General features: G+C 45.5%; 1 non-coding gene across 1 annotated transcript; it reads right to left on the bottom strand.

Moving 5' to 3' along the window:
* Positions 1–23166: 23166 nt before the first annotated feature.
* Positions 23167–23238, bottom strand: trnaw-cca (transfer RNA tryptophan (anticodon CCA)). Its single transcript has one exon. It is a non-coding gene; the product is annotated as a tRNA-Trp (tRNA).
* Between the last annotated feature and the right edge of the window lie 252 nt (positions 23239–23490).

The raw sequence follows: 23490 nt of genomic DNA, 5'->3' as shown, positions 1-23490 counted from the left end.
AATCAGAGCGCATCTTACTCCACCTGACCAATGGCGACCGGCGCCGGTTGTTACTGACAGAGTTTGTGTCCAATTGCCAATTTGGGATAAAAAAGGCGGGAGTCACAATTTTTTTCCCCTGTGACTTCACATCTCATTCCTTTTGCTGGTCTCTCCCGCAGGGGAGGGGGAATCCCAAACTAGAGGGCACAGGTTTAGGGTGAGAGGGGAAAGATTTAAAACGAACCCAAGGATTAAAAAAAAAGTGTGAAAGTTAATTTGCCTCAAGAAAAGCCCCCTCTTACGACCTGAACAAAATAGATTGTTCACAGCCTATTACTCACTAAACAAGAAGGATGTTGTGAAACTTAAAAGAGTTCAGAAATTATTTATAAGAATGTTGCTAGGGTTGGAGGGTTTGAGCTACAGGGAGAGGCTGAATTGGCTGGGGCTATTTTCCCTGGAGCATTGGAGGCTGAGGGGTGACCTTATGGAGGTTTATAAGATCTTGACAGGAATGGATATGAGAAAAAGATAAGGTGTTCCGTGGGGTGGGGGAGTCCAGTACAAGAGGGCATTAGTTTTTGGGTTAAAGGGGAAAGATTTAAAACGGCCCCAAGGGGCAACTTTTTCAAATATAGGTTGGTGTGTGAACTGAATGAGCTGCCAGGAAAAATGGTGGAGGCTGGTACAAATACAACATTTAAAAGGCATCTGGACAGGTACATGAATAGGAAGTTTTAGAGGGATATGGACAAAGTGCTGGCAAATGGGATGAGATTAATTTAGGCTATCTGGTTGGCACATACCGAAGGATTGTTTTTTGTGCTCTACAACTCAATGGTTCTATTTCCACAGAGCCAGAACCAATTGCAAAAGGCTAGGAATAGGCCATTCGCCCCTAACACACTGTCCTCAATTGTGGCCTAAGTAAGCATATTTCAATTCTTAGTGCTATGTAATGAGCCAGACTTTATTAAAAATCTTAAAGCAAATGAACACTTAGGAGGCAGCGATTATAATATGGTAGAGATCAGTGTGCAGTTTGAAAGAGAGAAGGCAAAATTAGATGTAATGGTGTTACAGTTAAATAAAGGGCAATAAGGGAGGAACTGTCAAAAATTGACTGGAAGCAGAGCCTAGTGGGGAAGACAGGAGAGCAACAATGGCAGGAATTTCTGGGTGTAATTGAGGACACAGTACAGCGGTTCATCCCCCCAAAAATAAAGATTATCGGGCAGCGTGGGGAGGGAGGGGGGAAGAAGACTGCCATGGCTGACAAAGGAAGTCAGGAAATGTATCAACGAAAAAGAGAGCCTATAAAGTGGCCAAGACCACTGGGAAATCAGAAGCTTGGGAAGACTACAAAAACAAACAGAAGATAACAAAGAGAGAAATAAGGCAGGAGATGATCAAATATGAAGGTAAGTGGACCAGTTATGTTAGAAATGATAGTAAAAGTTTTTTTGCAATACATAAGAAACAAACCAGAGGCAAAAGTAGAAATTGGGCTGCTCCAAATTGGTGCAGGAAGGTTAGTGATGGGAGATAAGAAAATAGCTGAAGAACTTAATAAATACTTTGTGTCAGTTTTCACAGTTGAAGACATGAGTAATATCCTAACAATTAAGGAGAGTTAAGGGGCAGAGTTGAGTATGATAGCCATTACAAAAAAGAAAGTGCTAGAAAAGCTAATAGGTCTAAAAATTGAGAAATCTCCTGGCCCTCCTGGCTACAGCCTAGCGTTCTGAGGGAGGTGGTTGAAGAATTAGCAGAGATGTTGGTTGTAATCTTTCAAAAATCACTGGAGTCAGGCAAAGTCCCAGATGATTGGAAAATCACTGTTGTAAGTCCTTTGTTTAAGAAAGGATCAAGACAAAAGCTGGAAAATTATACGCCGATTAGCCTAACCTCAATTGTAGATAAAATTCTAAAATCTATCGTTAAGGATGAGATTTCTAAATTCTTGGAAGTGCATGGCTGGATTAAAATAAGTCAGCATGGATTTAGCAAGGGGAGGTCGTGCCTGACAAACTTGAAGAGTTAACAAGTAGGTTAGACTTGGGAAACCCAGAGGATGTTATCTACCTAGATTTCCAAAAGGCCTTTGATAAGGTGCCTCATAGGAGGCTGCTGAGTAAAGTGAGGGTCCATGGTATTCGAGTTGAGCTACTGGCATGGATTGAGGATAGGCTGCCTGAGAGAAGGCAGAGAGTTGGGATAAAAGGTTCTTTTTCGGAATGGCAGCTGGTGAGAAGTGGTGTCCCGCAGGGCTCAGTGTTGGGGCTGCAGCTGTTCACTTTATATATTAATGATCTGGTTAAAAAAGACTGGGGGCATTCCCACGATGTTCGCTGACGATACATAGTTAGGCAGACAGGCAGGTAGTTCTGAGGAGGTGGGGAGGCTGCAGAAAGATTTGGACAGTTTAGGAGAGTGGTCCAGGAAATGGCTGATGAAATTCAATGTAAGCAAATGTGAGGTCTTGCACTTCGGAAAAATAGAATACAGCATGGACTATTTTCTCAACAGTGAGAAAATTCATAAAGCCAAAGTACAAAGAGATCTGGGACTGCGAGTCCAGGATTCTCTAAAGGTTGACTTGCGGGTTGAGTCCATGCTTAAGAAAGCAAATATAAATGTTGTCATTTATCTCAAGCGAGTTGGAATGTAAAAGCAGCGATGTGCTACTGACACTTTATAAAGCTCTGGTTAGGCTCCATTTAGAATACTGTGTCCAATTTTGGGACCCACACCTCAGTAAGGACATAGTGGCACTGGAGCGTTTCCAGCGGAGATTCACACGATGATCGCTGGTATCATAGGCCTAACAGACGATGAACAGCTGAGGATCCTGGATTTATATTCATGAGAGTTTAGAAGGTTGAGGGGAAATCTAACAGAAACTTACAAGATAGTGCATGGCTTAAAAAGCGTGGATGCTGGTAATTTTTTTTCCATTAGGCAGGGAGACTAGGACCCATGGGCACAGCCTGATAATTAGAGGGGGTCAATTTAGAATGGAAATGAGGAGACATTTCTTCAGCCAGAGAGTGGTGGGCCTGTGGAATTCATTGCCATGGAGCGCAGTGGAGACCGGGACATTAAATGTCTTCAAAGCAGAGATTGATAAATTCTTGGTATCGCAAGGAATCTTGGTATCTCTATGGGGAGAGTATGATAAGTGGAGTTGAAATGCCCGTCAGCCATGATTAAATGGCGGAGTGGACTTATGACCTTACTTCCACTCCTGTGTCTTATGGTCTTAAGGAAGAACTCTTTGCTATTCACTGTACCTCCACTCCTAATGATTTTATAAATCTTAGTAAGGTCACCCCTCAACCCGCTACACTCCAATGAAGACAGTCCCAACCTTTCCTTATAACTCAAACCCTCCAGTCCTGGCAACATCCTGGTAAATCTTTACGGAACTCTCTCTAATAGTATTCTTCCTATCACAGAGCCACCAAAACTGTACTCAGTACCCAGAAAGTGGCCTCACCAACATCCTGTACAACCTCAACATGATGTCCCAACTTCTATACTCAATGGGGTGGACAGTGAAGGCAATGGTGCGAAATGCCTTCTTTACCACCTGTCTACCAGTGATGCAACTTTCAAAGAACTATATACCTGAACCCCCTAACTCCACCCCCCCTCCCCCGCCGCCACCGCCACTGCCAAAGTGTGTGTTCTACAACACAACCCAGGGACCTACCATTAACTATACATAGCAAAGCTGAAAATTCTTCGCCTGAAGCCCACTGAAGACGTTACCCAGTAGGTAACGAAACATCTGGAAATGAACCTTGCAGCTCAGCAAGCAAACCTACATCCAAAACCTCAACCTGAGCTACAAATCTTCTCAAAACTCACTATGTCCAGCCCTTCCTTGTTTAGCAAAATGCAACCTCTCACATTTATTCATACCTCTCTCATAGGTGCACACACACATACACCCCACAACACACTCACAGGCTTAAACTCCATCACACTCACACTTCACTCTTATGCACGCACTCAAACACAAACACACACACACACAACTCTATGGAGTGAATTTGTATTGGCAGAATTATATTTGCAGATACTTTCAATTTTGCTCAAAAAGCCCACAATCTGCAGGCAGTCAATCCATGCAATATTTTATAAATTCCTACTTTGGAAATAGAACCAGTCTGATTCAAGATTGGAATACTGACAGACTCGAATCTCACATCTTTAATGCATTGTCTGAACTGAGATGTCACTTTTTTTGATAAAACATTAAGTCATCTCAAGAACGTGACTTTAAAGATGTTCTGGGATTTACATATTAATGAATCAAAACCTGCAACCCATTCTAAAAGATGAAGGACATAACAACAATCTAGGTTTGTTCAATATATCCTATCAGTCGCATGACACTGTGATCTTTTGCTATACAATCGGTGTATTATTCCCCGGCCAACAGCTACCCGATGAAGGAGCAGCACTCTGAAAGCTAGTGCTTCCAAATAAACCTGTTGGATTATAACCTGGTGTTGTGTGATTTTTAACTTTATCTACCCCAGTCCAACACCGGCACCTCTACACCGTTTCCAGTGAACGCAGCCCACATCTCCCGCTGCTGCCAGTAAACTATACAATGCTGATGATACGGTGCAGTACTTGCACTTCTGAAAAATTTACAACTTATAACGATACGAGCTACTCATTCACTGCTCCATCTGATACATGACATTGGAAACTTAGTGCAGGAGGCTGAAATGAAATGAGCAACTTTAAACCAAAAACCTCTTGGAGCTCAAAGCCTTCAATGAGTTAAGTTCAGGTAACCTTTATTGTGACCCAACGTTGTTACAGCATCAGATCCCCCCCAGCATAAAGGTGTAGAAAAAGTAGCTGCTTTTTAAATAGCTCAAGGTCAAAGCGTGCACCCCCACCCCACACCACCTTACCTTCTTTACTATGGTTACCACTGAGTTGTCAGTTTGTAATTGGATCCTTGGTACAGCCTTAACTGTAGGAAGTATTGCCTCACTCAGCAATTTCAACCCATACCCTGTAAACAAGTAAGTGTTTACCCACTCAATGACCGGTGGCAGTGGTGGGCAATGAAGAGTCAATCATGCTATTGTGGGTCTGGAGTTACGTGTAGGCCAGACCGGGTAAAGGATGCAGCTGGGACAACTGAGTGAATCCTTCCCTACAACAGCAGTTTCCTTCCCTAAAAAGGGATGTGAGTGAATCAGATGGGTGATGTCCCCCAAACAATCATTTCTTCATGAAGTTCTGAACTCCAGATTTCTGACCGAAATCCAATTCCACCATCTGCCACGGCAGGATTCAAACCTGGCAGTCCCTGGAACTGGGTTGATAGTCCAGTCAATAAGGCAATTGGCTATCCCTCCTTTAATCCCCCTGCGATGGCACATGAACTCGCTGGTGCCTCCGCAGATGGGAAGCGTGGGTAAAGCCCTTCTCACACTGAGAGCAGGTGAACTGCCTCTCCCCAGTGTGCACCTGCCAGTGGGCCAGCAGGATGGAGGAATTGCTGAAGGCCTTCCCACACTCAGTGCAGAAGAACGGCCTCTCTCCGGGGTGCCCCTGCCTGTGGGCCAGCAGGGTGGAGGAATTGCTGAAGGCCTTCCCACACTCAGTGCAGAAGAACGGCCTCTCTCCGGTGTGCCCCTGCCTGTGGGCCAGCAGGGTGGAGGCCTGGGTATAGCCCTTCCCACACTCGGGGCAGCTGAAGGGCCTCTCCCCTGTGTGGACCTGCTGGTACCTCACCAGGTCAGAGGAATTGCTGAAGGCCTTCCCGCATTCGGGGCAGCTGAAGGGCCTCTCCCCAGTATGACTGCGCTGATGAGTCTCTAGGATAGAAGGGACACAGAAGCCTTTTCCGCAGGCGCCACACTTCCACGGTTTCTGCACGGGGCGGGATCCATTGGGTTTCTCCATGGCCGAAGCTTCAGCTGCACACAAACGCATGTACAGCCCCTCCCTGCCGTGAATTCCTCTTTCCAGGCCGTATAACTGCTTCAGGTTCCACAATCAGTGCGCTGCAACAGTAGGGTCTCTCATCCAGTCCCATTGATGCTGAAGACGTGCTCCAAAAGGAACCAAAAGGCTTTGCTCCTTCTCACAGAATCACAGTCAAAAATTGTTGCAGTCCTGATTGACTGAGTGACTGTCGGACATTGACGTCGAAGTGAGGACTGCAGAAGCTGGAGAGTCAGAGTTGAACAGTGCGGCGCTGAAAAAGTACAACAGGTCCGGCAGCATCCGAGGAGCAGGAAAGTTGATGTTTCGGGCATTAGCCGTTTATCTGTTGATTTTGAAACTTCCATCTTCAGATCATCAAATGCTTTGTAAAAAGAGATTACAAAAGTCATGACTGTCAGTGCAAGGTAGAAATTCAGAACAAGCAATTCTACTTTCTGTAGAACATTCTTTTCTTTTGTTATTCCACACTGAAAATTGAAAGCACCATCGCACTCTCTCTCTCCCTCTCTGTTCTCACACTGCTCTAACTAATTCTCCTGAAGGTGCTGATTCAGGATCTTACAGGGGCAGAACAGCAAAAACTTCAAGACTGACATCTCTCTGAATTTTGGATAACTCCACTGTTGAGAGTGAGCAGGTCTGATTATGGGAAGCTGAAAAAATAGTGTCAGTTCAGGGTGAACCTGCAATGCCAGTTCTTGAGGAACAACCAGACATGAAGTGGTTAACATCCCTGGAAAGGAGAGAGCAAAATGAGACATCAAAGGCATTAACACCGACACCAGGGAGAAATTGAACATACAGATGTGGCAAGCCAGAGTCAGAGATATACAGCATGGAAACAGTCCAACTCGTCGATGCCAACCAGATATTCTAAATTAATCTAGACCCATTTGCCAGCATTTGGCCCATATCCCTCTCAACCCTCCATTTTATATTTCCATCCAGATACCTTTCAAATGTCATAATTGTACAAGCATCCACCATTTCCTCTGACAGCTCATTCTTTACACGCACCACTCTCTTAATGAAAGAGTGAATTTAGCACAGTGAATCCATCTTACCCATAGTGCCCAGGGGTGTGTAGGTTAAGTTAGCACGGCCAATCCATGCTAACCTGCACATCCCTGGGCACTATGGGTAAAGTAGCACAGCCAATCCACCCTAACCTGCACATCCCTCGACAATATGGGTAACTGAACACTGCCAATCCACCTGAACCCATCCAAATCAGAACACTATGGGTCATTTAATATGGCGAATCCACCCCAACCTGGACAAAGTTACATATAACACAATACCAGGTTACAGTCCAACAAGTTATTTCGAAGCACCGGCTTTCGGAGTGCTGCATCTTATTCAGTTGGTTGTGGAGTACAAGATCATAAGACACAGAATTTATGGAAAAACATTATAATGTCCTGCCACTGAAATTATATAGTGAACAAACCTGGATTGTTAAGTCTTTCATCGTTTAGAATGGGTTGCAGGTATCAATAATATGCAAGTCCCAGAACTTCCTGTCAGGCTCCTTCTCGAGATAACTTAAGGTTTTATAAGAAAAGGTGACATCTCAGCTCAGATAATGCATGAAAGGAGTGAGGTCAGAGTCTGTCTGTATCCCAATCTTGAGTCAGCCCGCTTCGATTTGCAAAGTGGAATTTACAAAATATTACATGTATTGACTGGCAGCACATTGTGCATTTAGAGTTATACAGTCATAGATGGACAGCATGGAAACAGACCCTTCAGTCCAACTCATCCATGACGACCAGATATCCCAACCCAATCAAGTCCCACCTGCCAGCAACTTGCCCATATCCCTCCAAACTCTTCCTATTCACATGCCCATCCAGACGAGCCTCCACCACTTCCTCTGGCAGCTCATTCCATACACATACCACTCCCTGAGTGAAGAAGTAGCCTCTGAGGTCTCTTTCACCCTAAACCTATGCCCTCTAGTTCTGGACTCCCCACCCCAGGGGAAAGACTTTGTCCATTTATCCTATCCATGCCCCTCATGATTTAATTAAATCTCTGCAAGGTCACCCCTTAGCCTCTGACGGTCCAGGGAAAACAGCCCTTGCCTATTCAACCTCACTATATAGCTCAAATCCTCCAATCCTAGCAACATCCTTGTAAATCTTTTCTGAACCTTTTCAAGTTTCACAACATCTTTCTGATAGGAAGGAGACCAGAATTGCATGTAATATTCCAACAGTAGCCTAACCAATGTCCCGTGCAGCCGCAACATGACCTCCCAATTCCTGTACTCAATACTCTGACTATTAAAGGAAAGCAGACCAAATGCCTTCTTCACTATCCAATCACTATACTATTCTTCACTACCTGCAACTCCACTTTCAAGGAGCTATGAAACTGCACTCCAAGGTCTCTTTGTTCAGCAACACTCTCTAGGACCTTACCATTAAGTGTATAAGTACTGCTAAGATTTGCTTTCCCAAAATGCAGCACCTCACATTTATCTGAATTAAACTCCATCTGCCACTTCTCAGCCCATTGGCCCATCTGATCAAGATCTCGTTGTAATCTGAGGTCACCTTCTTCGCTGTCCACTACACCTCCAATTTTAGTGTCATCAGCAAACTTATAGCTATACCTCATATGCTCACATCCAAATCATTTATATAAATGATGAAAAGTAGTGGACTCAGCACAGATCCTTGCGGCACTCTACTGGTCACAGGCCTCCTGTCTGAAAAAACAACCCTCCACCACCACCTTCTACCTTTGAGCCAGTTCTGTATCCAAATGGCAAGTTCTCCCTGTATTCCATGAGATCTAACCTTGCTCACCAGTGTCCCATGGGGAACCTTCTCGAACACCTTACTGAAGTCCATATAGATCACATGTATTCTCTGCCCTCATCAGTTCCCTTCGTTAGTTCTTCAAAAAAACTCATTCAAGTTTGTGAGACATGATTTCCCCACACGGAAAGCTATGTTGACTATCCCTAATCAGTCCTTGCCTTTCCAGTACATGTACATCTTGTCCCTCAGTTGGATTCCCTCCAACAACACCGACGTCTGGCTCACTCGTCTATAGTTCCGTGGTTTGTCTTTACCACCTTTCTTTAACAGTGGCACAACGTTAATCAACCTCCAGTCTTCCGACACCTCACCTGTGACTATCAATGATACAAATATCTCAGCAAGAGCCCCAGCAATCACTTCTCTAGATTCCCACAGAGTTCTTGGGTACACTTGATCAGGTCCTGGGAATTTATACACTTTTATTCATTTCAAGGCATCCAGCACTTGCTCCTCTGTAATATGGACATTTTTCAAGATGTCACCATCTATTTCCCATCTATCTTCCATATCCTTTTCCACAGTAAACTCTGATGCAAAATACCCATTTAGTATCTCCCCCACCTCCAGCGGTTCCACATAAAGGCCACCTTACTGATCTTTGAGGGGCCCTATTCTCTCCCTACTTATTCTTTTGTCCTTAATGTATTTGTACAAATCCTTTGGATTCTCTTTAACTCTAGTTGCCAAAGCTATCTCATGTCCCCCGTTTTCCCCTCCTGATTTCTCTCTTAAGTATACTCCTACTCCCTTTATACTGTAAGGCTTCACTCAATCTGTCCTGTCTATACCTGACATATGCTTCCTTCATTTTCTGAACCAAATCCTCAATTTCTCCAGTCATCCAGCATTCCCTATACCTACCAGCCTTTCCTTTCACCCTAACAAGAATATATTTTCTCTTGACTCTAGTTATCACAGTCCTGAAGGCTTCCCATTTTCCAGCCGTCCGTTTACCTGCAAACATTGGCGCACAATCAGCTTTTGAAAGTTCTTGCCTAACACCGTCAAATTTGTCCTTCCTCCAATTTAGAATTTTTGAGCAAAATAGAATGTATCTGCAAATGTAATGCTGCAAATTCAAATTCATCCCCATGGAGAGTGTGGTTCTATGTGTGTAATAGAGAAACCCTGTTTCCATGCTGCATATCCATATGTCTATTTGATAACAGATGCTTTATTTTTGTTGGTGCAAGTATTGTTGTAAATCATAGCTGGGTACTAATAGTTATATGTAAGGGAGAGAGAATTCCTCAGGTAGAGCACTATCAGAATCCTGGGAGACCCCTACTTCAGATTTACTTGGACTAGTTGACAGTCTGGGAGATTATGGATTGGGTCTCAATTGACTGAATGTTTTATTTTTCCCGAACGTGTAAAAGGGGGCGTTAAAGCTTCAGCAGAAATCCAGCAGAGCTGAGAACAGACCAACATCTTACTCTGTGGGAACAGGGAGATCAACAGAGGACAGAGAAATCCGGACCTGAAATCCAAGCTGACACCAGACTACCCTGTGATCAGTGCTTTGATGAGCAGCACCAACCCTCTCCCTTTACTGAGCTTCCCATTTGACTACCCCCTCGATATTCAGGATCCAGTCCTTGCCATCCTGAAGCCATGTCCCTGTAAGGAGTCTCAGATCATAATTATTCTCTTCAATGTGTTCAGTCAATTCATTCACTTCTGTTACAATGCAGCTCACATTCAGTTTTTAGTTTCAGTTTTTGTGATCTTCTGAATCTAGTTTTGATTGCTGGTATATTTACTCTCCTTGTCCCTTTCTATCATTCTCTGATGTTCATTTCCACATCACGACATTGCTCAAAAGCCTTGATTTGGATTGGCCAGGCTAAATTGCCCATAGTGTTCAGGGATGTGCAGGTTAGTTGGGTTAGCCATGGGAAATGCAGGGTTATAGGTTCATTGTAATAGAAGCAGGAGTCAGCCATTTGGCCCGTCCTGCCTGCTCTGCAATTCATTAAGATTATGGCTGATCTATCCATCAACTCAGCTCCTCCTCCCTGCAGTGTCCCAACTATCCTTAATTCCCCAATTATGCAGAAACCCATCTAATTGTGTCTTGAATATACTTAACGAAGCTGCTTTCTATGCTTCCTTGGGCAGAGACTTCCATAGTTTCACTACTCTCCAGGAAAAACAGTTCCTCCTCATCTCTGTCCTAAATCTACTTCCCCTAATCTTGGGGCCGAGTCTCATCTACCAGCAGAAATGACTGGATAGGGTAGGGTTTCATCCCCACAGTGCAATGAATTCCCACTTTCCACCAAATCCCAGATGTACTCACTCAGTTTCTGTCTCACAAATGAAAGATTTCATTGTAACTTCTTCTGCTCTGAGTAAGGGCAAAACATTTTTGAAAGCTGCTTTGAAAGTCCAGTCTTCACAACAACACTTCTGCTTTCACTGAAGATGATTAAAGTCATACAGCACAGAAACAGACCCTTTGGCCCAACTCATCCGTGCCAACTATATATCACAAACTAATCTAGTCCCATTTGCCAGCATTTACTCATCCCTCTAAATCCTTCCTGTTCAAGTACCCATCCAGTGGCTTTTAAATGTTGTCATTGTATCAGCCTCCCCACTTCCTATGGCAGTTCATTCCATGCACGTTTCACCTTGTCTGAAAATATGTTGTCCCTCAGGTCCCTTTCCCTACTCACCTTAAACTTCTGCCCCTTTAGTTCTGGACTCCCCTATCATGGAGAAAAGACCTTGGGTATTCACCCTATCCATGCCCCTTATAAACTTCTTTAAAGGTTACCACTCAGCCTCTGATGCTCCAAAGGAAAATATCTCCCTGGCCTGTTCAGCCCCTTCCTGCAGCTCAAACCCTCCAAATCTGGCAACAGCCTTCTAAGTATTTTCTGACCCCTCTCAAAAGTTTCATAACATCTTTCCTACATCAGAGAGACCAGAATTGAATGCAGTATTCCAAAAATGGCCTAAGCAATGTACTGTACAGCCGCAAAATGATCTTCCAGCTCCTATACTGAATGCTCTGGCCAATAAAGGAAAGCATACCAAACATCTTGTTCACTATACTGTCTATGTAAGACTCCACTTTCAAGGAACTATGAACCTGCACTCCAAGGTCTCTTTGTTCTGCGACACTCCCCTTAACTGTGTCAGTCCTGCCTGGATTGCTGGACCAAAATGCAACATCTCACATTTCTCTGAATTAAACCCCATCTGCTACTCCTTGGCCCATCCAATCAATTCTAATTTATGCTAAACTCTCTTTCCTCTGTTATTCCCTAGAAGCTGAAAATCTCTGTCCCACATACTCTCCCTCCATTCTCTCATTGCTGAACCTAATCCCTGCTGTACCTCATCCTGAAGGGTCTGTTTCATGCTGATTAATAGGCCCACACTCAGAGGGATCTAATGGAAACATACAGAATACTGAATGGCCTGGACAGAGTAGACTTTCAGAGGATGTTTCCATTGGTAGGAGAGACTAGGACCCGAGGGCACAACCTTCGAGTAAAGGGAAGGTGTTTTAGAACGCAGGTAAGGAGATACTTCTTCAGTGAAAGAGTGGTGAATCTATGGAATTCATTTCTACAGAAGGTTGTAGAGGCTCGGTCACTGAGGATATTTAAGACTGAGGTAGATAGATTCCTGAGTATCATGGGAATGGAGAGTTCCAGGGAGAGCACGGGAGAATGGGGTTGAGAAAACTATCAGCCACGATTGAATGATATGAACAGACCTGATGGGCTGAATGGCCTAATTTCTGCTCCTATGTCTTATGGTCTCTTGCTGTCCTGGCCACAGTGAGAGAATTGGGAGCAGGAGTTGGCCATTTGGTCTTTCGAGCCTGCACAAGCATTGCACAGATCATAATTGAATATGGATCTACTTACATCTAGATGAATAGGCTGGAACTTTTTCACTGGAACATAGGAGGTTGAGAGGTGACCTTATTGAGGTTTATAAAATCACGAGGGGCATAGAGGAGGTCAATATCAGCTGTTGTTTCAAGAATATGGAGCAATCATTTTAAGGTGAGAGGAGAAAAATTTTAAAAAGACATGAGGAGCACATTTTTCGTTTAAGAGCGTGGAGTGTGTGGCAAATGAATATCCAGAGGAAGTAGTGAATGCAGGTACAGTAACAACATTTAAAATAAATTTGAATAAGTGCACAAATAGAAAAGTTTCAGAAGGATATGGGCCAAATATTGGCAGGTGGGACTAGTTTAATTTGTGAATATAGTCAGCATGGGCTAGTTGGACTGAAGGGTCTGTTTCTGTGCTGTATGACTCTGTAACTGTTCTATACTGGTCTTAAAACCATTTTCTTGCCTTCCCCCAAAACCATCCACTTCTTTGTTCATCAAAGGCAAATGAACTTAGCCTTGAATACATTCAATGACGGGCCTAACTGCTGAAAGACATCCACACCTCTGAACTCAATTCCTCTTGCTAATATATCACTTTGCTCATTGCTTGCTGCACCTGTCTGACAACTGGCAGTAACTGGTTTCGAAGGATGCTGAGGCCCCTTTGTCCATCCACACATCTTTCCTGACGAAGAGCTCGTGCCCGAAACGTCGACTCTCCTCCTCAGTGGCTGCCTTACCTGCTGTGGTTTGCCACACTTTTCAACTCTGATCTCCAGCATCTCACTTTCGCCACATCTCAACATATCACTACATAAACAATGCATCTCCTTTCTGCTTTTTTTTTTTACATACATCAAAGGCTATACCTTTACATTGTGGCACTGCGTTTGCAAAGTGAGACACAGATCTGGATCAACTTTTCCAGAGGTAAAAACAATGACTGCAGATGCTGGAAACCAGATTCTGGATCAGTGGTGCTGGAAGAGCACAGCAATTCAGGCAGCATCCAAAAAGCTTTCTACAAACCCACCGACTCCCACAGCTACCTGGATTACACCTCTTCCCACCCTACCTCTTGCAAAAATGCTATCCCGTATTCTCATTTCCTCCGCCTCCGCCGTATCTGCTCCCAGGAGGAGCAGTTCCACCATAGAACACACCAAATGGCCTCCTTCTTTAGAGACCGCAATTTCCCTTCCCACATGGTTAAAGATGCCCTCCAACGCATCTCATCCACATCCCGCACCTCCGCCCTCAGACCCAACCCCTCCAACCGCAACAAGGACAGAACGCCCCTGGTGCTCACCTTCCACCCTACCAACCTTCGCATAAACCAAATCATCCGCCGACATTTCTGCCACCTCCAAACAGACCCCACCACCAGGGATATATTTCCCTCCCCACCCCTCTCAGCCTTCCGCAAAGACCGTTCCCTCCGTGACTACCTGGTCAGGTCCACGCCCCCTACGACCTACCCTCCCATCCTGGCACTTTCCCCTGCCACCGCAGGAACTGTAAAACCTGTGCCCACACCTCCTCCCTCACCTCCATCCAAGGCCCTAAAGGAGCCTTCCACATCCATCAAAGTTTTACCTGCACATCCACTCATATCATTTATTGTATCCGTTGCTCCCGATGCGGTCTCCTCTACATTGGGGAGACTGGGCGCCTCCTAGCAGAGCGCTTTAGGGAACATCTCCGAGACACCCGCACCAATCAACCAAACCGCCCCGTGGCTCAACATTTCAACTCCCCCTCCCACTCTGCCGAGGATATGGAGGTGCTGGGCCTCCTCCACCGCCGCTCCCTCACCACCAGACGCATGGAAGAAGAACGCCTCATCTTCCGCCTCGGAACATTTCAACCCCAGGGCATCAATGTGGACTTCAACAGCTTCCTCATTTCCCCTTCCCCCACCTCATCCTAGTTTCTAACCTCCAGCAACATGAACCCCTTGACTTGTCCGGAATTGTCCGACCTGCCCAGCTCCTTTTCCACCTATCCACTCCACTCTCTCCTCCCTGACCTGTCACCTTCATCTCCTCCCCCACTGACCTATTCTGCTACTCTATTCCCATCCCCACCCTCCTCTAGTTTATCTCTCCACGCTTCAGGCTCTCTGCCTTTATTCCTGATGAAGGGCTTTTGCCCGAAACGTCGATTTCGAAGCTTTTCGGATGCTGCCTGAATTGCTGTGCTCTTCCAGCACCACTGATCCAGAATCAACTTTTCCAGAGTCTGTCCCCTCCCTCGATTCACTCTTTCCTTTCATTTGCTACAAATCAATAACTGAACCCCAGAATGAAAAGAAAATGGAAAACGTGTTGACAAAAACACTATTATACTCACAAATTTTAGACAGAGGAAGGAATTTATAGTCTGGGGTGAGGTTTAGTCTTCATTCAGTGACAAAAGAGCAGCATCAGCGGCTTCAGAGCTCACGGTCCAACTTCCGCATTTCGGCAACGGCCGACTCTGATTGGCAGGAGGACCAGACTCCTTCGGGTCCTCCAAGATTCTCCATTGGTCAATGGAAAGGAGCTCGTGCGCCTTTTCGGCGGACACCCAGGAGTATGCGCAGTACTTTGCTGACACCGGCAGACTTGCGCAGTACTTGCTGACACCGGCAGACATGCGCAGTGCTTACTGACACCGCGGAGTATGCTCTGTCACGATGCTGGTGTTACTGACAAAGTTTAGAGTTAAAAATCACAAAACATCTGGTTATAGTCCAACAGGCTTATTTGGAAGCACGGGTTTTTGGAGCGCTGCTCCTTCATCAGGCGGTTGTGGAGTATAACATGGTAACACAGAATTTATGATCTTCTGATCTTATACTCCACAACCGCGTGATGAAGGAGCAGCGCTCCAAAAGCTAAGTGTTTCTAAAAAGCCGTTTGGACTGTAACCTGGTGTTGTGTGATTTTTAACTTTGTACACGCCAGCCCAACACGGGCACCTCCAGATCATGACAAATTTTAAGTGTCCAAATGCGAATACAAGAGAAAAATGCCAACGCCATTTTGTTTTGCCGAAATGTTTTTTTTCCCTGTGCCTCTGCGGTTTATTCCTTTTGTATTTTGTCTGGCTGCTCAACGTTCCTGTCTTTACCCCAGGGTAGAGATATTCCAATACTAGAGGGTACAGGTTTAGGGTGAGGAGGAAAGATTTGAAGAGATTCAAAAGACTCGGCATAGAACATTCACCCCCTACAGGGTGAAAGTGACGACTACAGATGCTGGAGATTAGGGTCGGGAGTGTGTGCTGGAAAAGCACAGCAGGTCAGGCAGTGTGCGAGGAGCAGGAGAATCGACGTTTCCGGCAAAACCCTTCATCAGGAAATAGCTACGTGGAATTGCAGAGCTGTAGCATAATCGAGTGGGTCTGGATGGGATGCTATTGGGAAGGTCGGTGTGAATGGCCTGCAGGGATGATATGATTCCACTGCCTTAGCCACGCGTATATTGAGAAATGATTGCCCCAAGTCTGCTGTGGGAGGAGTGGGTTCGTTCGTGGGACACTGATACCAGTTCTGGGGAAGGTAGGATTGTGCTGTCTCTCTCTTCACACTCTGCACCCCCCGTCCATTTTCTCCCCCCCCCCCCCCCCCGCAAATTCTCTCTCCTCACACTGCATCCCCAGTCTCTCCCCATAACCTTCTGAACCCCAGTCCTTCTCTCCCCCCCAACCCTGTCCCCCTCTCCATTTCTCTCCCTTCTCCAACCCCACCAGCGACCGGCCCCGTCCTTTCTGGTGCCTGACCACTCTTTGATCGCTGTATCAAGCCCTTTTAAGGAGAAAGAGAGAATGAGTGGTGACGATTCTACCTGGGAAACAGGGTGTGAGAGAAATGACTGATTTTTAAAATTGAGAAGAGCTAAAATCATATATTCAGAAACGTTGTTAAAGTCTGGAAGAATGTTCTTTTTTTAAAAAAAAACAACCTGTAGAAATCTTTCTGAAACTTGTATTGATATGTGCACAGTTAGGCCACAACCAAGGACAGGCCGTAAGAGTGAATGAGTGAATAAAAGACAAGTTCCACCTCGCCCATGAGGAGAAAGTGAGAACTGCAGATGCTGGAGGTCAGAGTCGAGAATGTGATTCTTAAAAATTACAACAGGTCAGGCAGCATCCAAGGAGCAGGAGAATCAACGTTTCAGACATAAGCCCTTGCCCTCTCCAGTGTGTGTTGTGAAGCTGCTTAACTGCTTAATCATATCTAGTAGCCGAGCAGAGGCTGATAACAAGTTTGGAACACACGAGAATGACCTTAGATGAGACCGTGGGTCCATGTCTCACTACAGGACACAATACACACAGGACACAGCTACACAATACACACGCAAACTCTCTCTCTCTCTCACACACACACACAGACACACACTCAAGTACTCACACGGTCATGCAGACCCACCCTGAAAGACAGGCTCTCTCTCAGACACACATTGAGACACCCCTCACACTCACATCCATGCACACACCTTCTCACACAATTATAGTCCATCACACGCACACTTTACCCAGCATGCACACACACACACACAGACGCTCTGTCTCATGCATACACTCGCACATAGAAGTCTTTGGGGTGAATTGCATTTGCAGGATTATATATTTGGAAATAGAACCAGTCTGACTCGAGACTGGGATACAGACAGACTCTAACCTCACAGCTCTCATGCGTTGTCTGACCTGAGGTGTCACCTCCCTTTATAAAACATTAAGTTACCTGGAGAATGTTACTAAAAAGAAGTTCTAGGATTTGCAGATGAATGAACCGAAATCTGCAACCCATTTTAAAAGATGAAAGACTTAACAGGTTTCTTCAATATATCATTTATGTTGCATGACACTATAATCTTTTGCTATATATTCTGTGTCTTACCATCCTACTCAACAGCTACCTGATGAAGGAACAGCGTTCCAAAACCCAGTGCTTCCAAATAAGCCTGTTGGATTATACCCTGGTGTTTGTGTCATTTTAAAACTATGTTTCCAGTGAATACAGCCCACACCTCCCACTGTTGCCAGTAAACTTTGCAATGCCAATGAAACAATAAACCTGCAGTCCTGAAAAATTTACAATTTCGAACAATACTAGCTACTCATTCACTGCTCCTTCTGAAACCGACACTGGAAACTCGGTGCTGGTGGCTGAAAGAAATGGGAAGCTGTTGGATCTCACAGCTTTCAATGAGAGTTTAAGCCTGACAGTAAGTTCAGGTAACCTTTACTGTGACCCAACTTTGTTACACCTTCAGATCTCCACATCACAAGGGGTACAAAAAGTAGCTTTTCTTTAAAAAAAGCACCTCAAGCTCAAAGTGCACACACTCACCCCCACTCCCCCCACCACACTTTCTTTATTATTGGTCAGTTGAGTTGTCCCTTTGTAACTGGATTCTTCGTACATCCGGGTAAAGCATGTAGCTGGGACGACTGAGTGAATCCTTTCGGCAACGGCAGTTTCCATCACTGAAAAGGACATGAGTGAATCAGATGGGTTTTTGCCCTCTGAAAATGGTTTCATCCTTAGATTCTGAAGTCCAGACTACTGACCGAATCCCAATTCTGCCATCTGCCGCGACAGGATTCGAACCTGAGAGTCCCCAGAGCTGGGTTGTTAGCGGCGCTCGGCCATCGCTCCTTCCATCCCCCTGCGATGGCACGTGAACGCGCTGGTGCCTCCCCAGGTGGGAGGAGCAGGTGAAGCCCTCCCGGCACTGACAGCAGGTGAACGGCCTCTCTCCGGTGTGGACCCACTGGTGGGTCAGCAGTGCAGCTGACTGAGTGAACCCCCTCCCGTACATGGGACACGTGAATGGCTTCTCTCACTTGTGCGTCTCCAGATGGCTGATCCGACTGAAGCCCTTCCTGCACACTGAGCAGGTCAATGGCCTCTCCCCTCTGTGAATACGTCTGTGGGTTTCCAGCACGGATGGGGAAGGGAATCCTTTCCCTCGGTCCCCACATTTCCCCAGTTTCCCCATTGGGGGAGCTTTCCTTGTGTTGGTCTGGGTTTGAAATTACAATCAGAACGGGGACATAGTCTATCCCCACCATGAGGGATGAGACTTTGATTCCCCCAAGCTGAGTAAATGGTGTGAAGCACTTTTCACAGTCAGCGCACTGAATCTCCCTCACTCGGTGTCTCAGTATTCTTCCTGCCACACCAGTTTCCAAAATCTTTCAAGCAAACAAAAGCAACCATGTTTTCTTGATTGGAATGGCTGCTGATATTCAAGTCCCAATGAATCAAGTGGCTCTGTCAGAAGTTGATGTATCATTTGTTTTCAGATTTCTTTCGGCACGTCTTCCTGCAAAAAAAATCACAAAATAAGTGATCGTTGGCGGGACACTTAAACGAACATAACATGGGTGGCAGTTCCCGTAGTTTGCCAGATTCCTGCTGATCACATAATACCCAGCACACAGAAACCTGAAATCCCTCATGCAGCAGATAGACTTAGGTGTGTTTAGAGGAAAACTTCATTCAAATCTAATCTAATCTAATCTTCAACTAAATGCGTGTACACATATATATCAATATGCCAATCCTTTCAATGCGGCTCAGTTCCATGAGAAACGACACTTTTAATTGTGAACATGAGGAAAAAAGCATTTTCCAGCGTGCAAACTGCATACGTGCAAAACTGAGGGAATACACAAGGAAAATACCTAAAAGAGAGATAGAAAGTATTTGAGCACCTTTGCAGAATCTGTTCCCTCTCTGGATTCACTCCAGTTGCTACAAGTAAACCTCCCTGGGGGTCAGGCAGCCCCGCATCGGGAAGCACTGGGATGGTCCACTACGACCAGTTTACATGGAGAACACATCTCCACATTAAGCAGCCTCGAGGCAAATTTCCCTTCCTTCCACTTAAAGTTCAAGACCCGTCAAAGCGAAATTCCCCAGGTAAGGTTGGAACAATTTCTTCCAGGTGTGCATTAATCATTTCTATGAGCACTTTGTTAAAGTTTGAATATTGCGAGTTTTGATAATTAGTGATTCTGAGCGAAATCACAGTTCGAAAAACAGAATGTAAAAATTTAGAAAGAGTTTATTTTTGCACATCGACGATATGTCTGTACAACAGCATATGACACGACAACAGTGAAGATCTTTTGACCTCATTCTCAAACGTGCCTGCCACGCGCCAGATGAAAAGCTGAATACTTCTCTGGAAAAACTGCCGAGCAATGCAGGAGAATGGCACAACGCGTGCGCGTTGGGACCAAAACCCAAAAGAAAAACCATTCTCCCCTATTCATTCAACGTCGTCTTTAGCAGCTTTCCCGTATAACGGCGCTCTGTTCTGCACCTTGCCTTCTCATCCGCTTCCCAAAAAAATCAAGTCTCTGAACTTGATTTGTGCAAAAATGGCCCATTTATTTTCTCAAAAAGCACCGTCGTGAAACGATGTTGGGCTGCCTGGAGAACGAATGGGGCAGAAAACAGGCAAGTGAAATGGTGTCGACCCAGCAGAGCGAAGGTGGGCCGCATGGCGTCTATTCAGAGTGAAATCACAGTTCGACCAACAGAATGTGGGAAGTTAGAAAAAGTTTTTATTTACACAGCCTCCATACGTCTGCGCAACACCATATAAGACGACAACAGTGAATATCTTTGACATCAGTCTCGAACGTGCATGCCACGCGCCCGACGAAAGGCTGCAGGGACCTGTGGAATACGATGCTGGGCATAGGAGCAGAGTGGCGCAGCGGGAACGTGCAAGACCCAGAGATCGATGGATCGAAACCATCCCCTGCTGTTGTTCAATGTCTCCTTGAGCGATTTTCCTTTGCGATGGTATTCTGTTCAGCATCTTGCCTTTCAAACGACTTCCTGAGTGTCGAAATGTCCCCTATCATACCGATACTGTCGCGAAACTCACACCGTTCAAGTGACGTGCTTTTGGAGGTCTGAGTGGTCTTCTCCTGTTCTTCGTCGGTTTCCTATGAACTGAATCGCAAAACCACTTCTCTGAGATGCCAATGAGCTGATAATGCGGTGAAGTTGAAACACATGACTTGCTGTTTTAGTCCATTTCCTGCAGTAAAGAAACCAACAGCCATGTAAAAAAGACTTTCTGCGGGATTGCTGTCAAGACAAGTTCTGAACACCAAGCAGGCTGCACAAAAATGCACTGATACCAATTTACCTGAGGGAAGAGTCTCCGGTGCCCATTTCTCTCTGTCCAGACAGCACACCATTTTTCTATCTCTCCGTTAACAAGACCTTTGTAACAAGTTCAAAGTTGCCCATTTCCTACGCATGACTGTAACTGACTTCTCCTGCCTCACGTAATAGTGTGAGAGAGCAGAAGAGTGAATGGACTCTGCCTTCCACCAGCACAGCTTGCAAGTAGAAACGAAATGGCTCAATTATCCACCAGTGGAGAGAGCCCGGTCCCTGGGGACGGGACAAACAGCAGCGTCCTGGGAGCAGGGACACAGATTGAGAAGCAGATGTCCTTGAAACTCTTCTCTTCTTGCAATTCTGGGAGCAATGTACAATGTATTTCGTACTGAGCAAGTCTCAGCTGCTTCAGGGGGTGGCTGCACCCATGGCTGGTGGCTCGTTAGTCTGGGATATGATTCTAGCTTTGGGTCTTCTAGCGAATGCAGACGTGTGAGAGTTCCGGGGTTCCAATCCCAGGCGAACCATCATTCCTTAAATTGACCTGAACAAAAATGCCCGATCAATTTTCTCAAAAAGCCGCTTTGTTAAATAAGATCGGACTGCCTGAATTAGGGACGGCGCAGAGCTGCCATTGCAGTGAACACGGCGAAGGGAAACACGTGTTCAAAGTGAAAACAAGTATTGCAGATTTTTCGCCCGCGCAATCCGAGTCTGAATGAATCCTCTACCTGTATTACGCTCAATTCTGAGGGTGACACTTCAGGAAGCGGGGAAGTGAAGTGATTGCAGACAGCGCTGAACAGGTTAACGTGAATAGTGCCGTTCTGAGGAATGTCAGCAATGAAGGGAGATTGGAAAGTTTGGGGCAGCTGTCTTTGGTGAACAGACGACTGAAAGCTGGTCTGATTGAAGTTTTCCACGTCATGAGGGTTTTAGACAGAGGAAATAATGCAGTGAAAATGCTCCCAGGCCTGAAAGGATCGAGAACGATTTGGCAGGGATTTAAAGTCATCAGGAAAATAAGTAAAAGTGACATTAGGAAGACCGTTTTCACACAGGGAGTGGGGTCAGTAAGTCGCTGTCTGACAGTGACAAAGAGGTAGATTCAATGGACACAAAAGGGAATTCGGTGGTCACGTTCAATGTAACAATGTGCAGATTTACAGGGAGAAGGCGACAGAATGAGACACTTATTTACATATTGTGTTGAACCAGCAGAGCTAAGGTGGGCTGCGTAGCCTCAGTCTGCGCTGTCCCACATTTCGTGATTCTGAGTTGGACCAACAGAACTTCGGAAATTTGACAACGGATATATTCTGCCCACCAGGATACTCCATCACAGAAATGAAGGTATTTTGACATCATTCTCGAAGGTACATGACACAATGCAGATTCAAAACCGAGTATTCCTTTGAATCACTGAGTAATTTGTTAACAGTTATTCAGTTGAGGTGAGCGGAGTTGCGCATTGGGAGCCACTCCAGCTGATAGGTCGAAGCCGTTTTCTCCTGTGTGATAGTCCCACCAGCACTCCAATTTGCTGTGCTTCCGGTCAGAAGATGCAGCTCACTATCCTATACTGACACACGGGCCACGATGACCCAGCTGTGGTGACAAGCTTGTGAAGGTCTGAGTGCTCTTCTCCTGTCCTCTGTCTGGCTGCTATGATCCGAATCATCAAACCTCTCTTCTCTGAGATAGGAATAAACTGGTGAAGGTGAAACACATCAGTTGCGGTGTGTCCCATGCGCAGGAGGCCCTGCAGTAATTCCCCACGCTGTTTCACACAGCAGCATCCTCTCGGTGAATTACTCTTGGCAAAAAAATCGATTGAACCAAATCAGTGTCCGCCACTGGATTTTACTGACACCGTTTATAAAATTCAGGCTCACCGTTAATGTGGAGAGGGGCCGTCAGACTAGAGTTTCCGCTCCTTCTGTTGAATAAAGATAATTTTAACTGTGTCCAGTGAGAGGAAAGGATTTGCTGTTGGTGGGAAACATTTCTATCTGAACTCGCTGTCATTCTCATGATAGATTGAAACATAAAGCTTGGAATCTTTGGATTATGTTGTAAAAGTATTGGTATTATGTTACTCACACCGCGCTGTCACCAACTGAGCGAAGCGGCTGCCCAGAGGGAGGCGGCTGTGTTTAAATCCCGTGATGAACTGGGGGAGTTGCGCATTTACCCAGAAAATGGGCACCCCCCCTTGACACAGGGTTTACAAATCAAACAGATCACAAAGCTTCACGTGTGATCGAAAGTTTCCGCAATGAAGATTTGTCTCAACAGATATACGGAGTGAACCTACTCCTTTCTTGATTTGAAATGCAAGAAGTTGACGTTAGTGAGCCTGACGCGATTCGAACACGCAACCTTCTGATCTGGAGTCAGACGCGCTACCGTTGCGCCACAAGCTCACGGTTGGGCAGGGATCTCTATTCATGCTTAAGGGAAGTGATCGCACTGCAATGATTTTACGTTATGCGTAACAACGGAGATCAACAGTTCATGTCTGTTCTGTCTCCCCCCACCCCCACCCCCCCCCACCCCCCGCACACCTTCTGTCTCTCGAAACAATTTCCAACTCTACCTCAATAAAAAGGTGAAAGAACTGTGGATTCTGTATATCAGAAACAAAAAACAGGAGTTGCCGGTGACCCTTCCACAGA

The sequence above is a fragment of the Chiloscyllium plagiosum genome, unplaced genomic scaffold (genome assembly GCF_037043375.1).
Source record: "Chiloscyllium plagiosum isolate Xiang-an unplaced genomic scaffold, Cpla_swu_hap1 HiC_scaffold_27, whole genome shotgun sequence".
Classification (NCBI taxonomy): domain Eukaryota; kingdom Metazoa; phylum Chordata; class Chondrichthyes; order Orectolobiformes; family Hemiscylliidae; genus Chiloscyllium; species Chiloscyllium plagiosum.
This window is presented reverse-complemented; position numbering and strand designations above follow the sequence as displayed.